This window comes from Bactrocera latifrons, unplaced genomic scaffold (assembly GCF_001853355.1).
Source record: "Bactrocera latifrons isolate USDA-ARS-PBARC rearing strain unplaced genomic scaffold, ASM185335v1 scaffold_3, whole genome shotgun sequence".
NCBI classification, from domain to species: domain Eukaryota; kingdom Metazoa; phylum Arthropoda; class Insecta; order Diptera; family Tephritidae; genus Bactrocera; species Bactrocera latifrons.
In genome coordinates this window covers 840123-843956 of record NW_017536629.1, presented here as the reverse complement: position 1 = coordinate 843956, position 3834 = coordinate 840123, and positions in this window count along the sequence as shown.

The following is a 3834-nucleotide window of genomic DNA, read 5'->3' as shown; positions in this document are numbered from 1 at the left end:
GCGAAAGAACTGAGGAAACTCCAATGTTGGACCGGCCAAGATTTTTTTAGATTTAGAATTTGGGGATTTCGGATTTTGCGGGTTTCGAATTTAACGATTTTACATTTGAGATTTCTTTTTGGACAATTTTGCTTTAGATTTCAGAGAACAGAATGAAGTTCTGAGCGAAAGAACTTGAGACACTTGGATGTTGAACTTCCTAAAGTATTTGGCGATTTTACATTTGAAACTTTTGAATTTGAAACTTTTGAATTTGGAACTTTTGAATTTGGAAATTTTAAATATGAAAATTTTAAATTTGATGATTTTGATGTTGGGGATTTTCAATTTGAGAATTTCTTTTTTTAAAATTTTGTTTAAGATTTTTAAAACCGGGGATTACAAGCCTAACCCCTAGCCTTTGCATGTAACAAATCCAAAGCCCAATACATTTTGATAGATTTTAGAGATATTTTATTAAAAATAAAATCTTTTGTAGATGTTAACACATTTTACTAGCATATTGAATTGTATAGTTAGTTTAAAATATAAGCTACATTAAAAATAAAATCCCCTAATATCCAATAAACTTCAAAGCAATCCCCAACGCTACCATTCAACGAACTCTGAAAAATAATAATAACCGAAATTGAAATATTCCTTTAAAAATGCAAACACTTTCACTGCGCGCGAGCCATAAACGGGAGCCATGCAAAGTAAAACTTTATTCCACGGCAGCGAATGCAACAAATATCAAGAGAGGCCTGGGCTTCTGMGTAGCGAAGGAGTAGCTCGTTTCACACACATATGCACACTTGCTGAGACAAACTCTCACAAATCCTTTGCACTTCCAGTGACAAGTACCCTCTGAACCGTTTCGCTCGCTCTCACGTTTTCGAACCGGCAATTTATTATTCGAGCTCCGTGCATACGGAGTGCTGGCCATGCGTGTTGACCTGTTGAAGCAACAGGCTGCTTGCTTGCAGCTCAATTTCGTTTTTCGTAACAGTTGCTTTTACCATGCGAAAGGTAAGAATAAAATACATTAAAACTTGCCCACCCACGAGCAACCTCCACAAGCAGCCGCTCGTGGTTTTCCGTTAGTCTTGRTGATTTCTTTAGCTCATTGGCTGCGCGTTAATGCTGCTTTGCTGCCTGCGGTTGTTCGAGAAAATGTAAAAATTCTTATGGCTTCAGCTTGTTTGTTCAGCACACATAAGGCACATTCAAAACAATTTAGCTAAGCTAAATCCGTATTATTAAAGTGGAAGTGATGGAAATTTAATTTGCATATCAACAGCTAATTATAGCACTTTTTACGTGAAAATATTTATTTTGAAAGAATGATATGTATATATATATATTTTTTTTTTTTTTGCATTTATAGCATATCCTTTCGCGTTAAATTATTCAATGTTATAAATAGAAATATTTTAGAAATGATCATAATACTTTTCGTCCATCAAATGTTACATTTTAGAACGACCACAGTCATAGCCTCCCTTAGTGTACAGTTAAAGCGATTTCTATAAAAACTTACTTGAAATATTCTTCTTACTATGATATTCCTTAGCAAGCAATGCTGGAATCCCAACTGTAAATGAGTTCTGTAAAAGCGTAGAATAAAAGGCTACAAATTTTCCTCACACATACTATATAAAATTTGGCTTAAGGCAGTTTCGGAAATCACCAAACACCTCTTTTTTAGTAAAGAGAGAGAAAGAGCATATATTACGTAATAACCACTTTATACAAAGTTTTCGGCTATTTAAAATTATACTTTAAAAGATAAATCACAGGCTCCCTCTACAAGTTTTTACATATTTTATTACCAGACATTAATTGCTAGGTTTCATGCCCACCTCGTCAAAAAGAACCTCAATGAAATGACAAAAACAGATTCGGATCCCTTTTGATGACGACCTCTACAAACGTACWAAGGATGACGATTCAAGAGCAGTCTTTTATTTGGGAAGTTAACGATAGCCAGCTGATTGGTATTCTCGTAAGAGTAAAGTCTGACATCAGAGTCAAATAAAAATTGCGATGGACCGTCAATGGACTGAGACGAGTAGGTCCTTGAGGCATTTACTACAATTTGACCCAGCGTAGTCGGTAGCGTTAGACAAATTTAAGCTTTCMGCAATATCTCGAGTGGTTATTCGACGAACTTTATCGACCAACGATTTTATTTTATACACATCGGCTTCAAGAGGCCTTCCAGGACGTGGTGCATTCTCAAGATCGAAATTTGCAAACAAAAGTAATAATTCATTACACACATCACATATTTTGGTAGTAAAACAATAAAATATGACGAAAGTGATTTTCCCTCTACTATCTTCGATAAGGCACTAAAAGAAACTGTTCAAAAATATTATGAAGATTTTTTTCCAAACAAGTTTTTCAAATATATAGCTATTGAGAAAGTAAGTGCGAAATTGGCTGCTAATTTATAAGATCAGCTGTTGTCATCAAATTAAATTACTTAGTGAACGAACCAATGTATTGTATRCCCTAAAATAATTCGAGCTGCAGAACTAAATAGACAATGTACGATCTTCCATAAGAATGCACAGCTGCTGGCGTACACCGATGATATTGACATCATTRGCCTCAACAACCGCGCCGTTAGTTCTGCTWTCTCCAGACTGGATAAGGAAACGAAGCAAATGGGTGTACGAGATATACATAGTTTAACGAAAGGGAGCGGCGCTGGCTAGTTCACGTCGTCCGTATGGACCAAAACACTCCAGCTCTGAAAGTTTTCGACCGGGGGGAAATCAGGGGCAGACCTTCAGTGCATTGGAAAGATTAGGTAGAGAARGACGTGGCTTCGYTTGGAATATCTGTTGTAGACTCAGCTATAATCGCGTAAGCGGTGTCTACGTCAGTAAAGAAGAAGATGAAATCGAGCGAGCAAATGGTAGATGCATCTCTTAATTTTATTTTGTTCATATTACTTAAAATACAATGGTTTGCTTACATAGAGTTTTTACTCCATAATTTTGATCCCTGGAATTGATTATAATATAGCATACTGGATGAAGTCTTTAACATAATGCTCAAAAGTTAATTATACCAAAAAGTAAGCCATAAGTTCGAAGCAAAGTACTTACTGGAKCCTTAGAACTGAGAGCTCTACAAATGACCTAGGTATTCGTAAAGTCTGAATAGAGAAAAAATCTTCCCAAGCTAATCGAGAAATATCTAGGTCCAAATGCTGAAATTTTTGCAGTTATAATTCAACAGCAACGATTTGACCCGGTTCAAATAAATTCGCTGTTAAGGAAATTGTCTCCACAGTTTTTTTCCGTGTATTTCGGTTGCGTGGTATGCCGTCGCTTCGTCCGCTCTGACGCGTGCTGTTTTCGCAACTGTGTAAAACTCAGATTTGATTCTATTCTCGTTGTTTTCCTTCACACTTTTTAATTATATGCAATTAAATCAGTCATCTGACCAACAGCAAAACAAAAACACCACCGACGCAAAACAATGCAACAACAACAAAGCAATTTAAGAATTTTCATTTCACCGAAAACTCCGAGGCGGAACAGAAAAACCGACAACGGCGCTTTTGCTTTTAGCAAATCACACTGTTGAATGTTGTTATTATCAACGTGATAATTAAGATTTGGTTGACAACTTCATGATGCTCAGTACGTCCCTCATTATCCTCAGTGCCGGCTTCATTAATGCGAGTATGTCCTCATCATTGACGGAAGCTTAGAAGCGCCATGTGCCTGACTGTCATGGTGAAGACGTGACGCCGCGGTGCGACTGGTGTGGAAATTCGCTCATCGGGTGAAATGCGGGTAGCGCCCCTCCCCCCACATCAATTAAGGAAAATACACA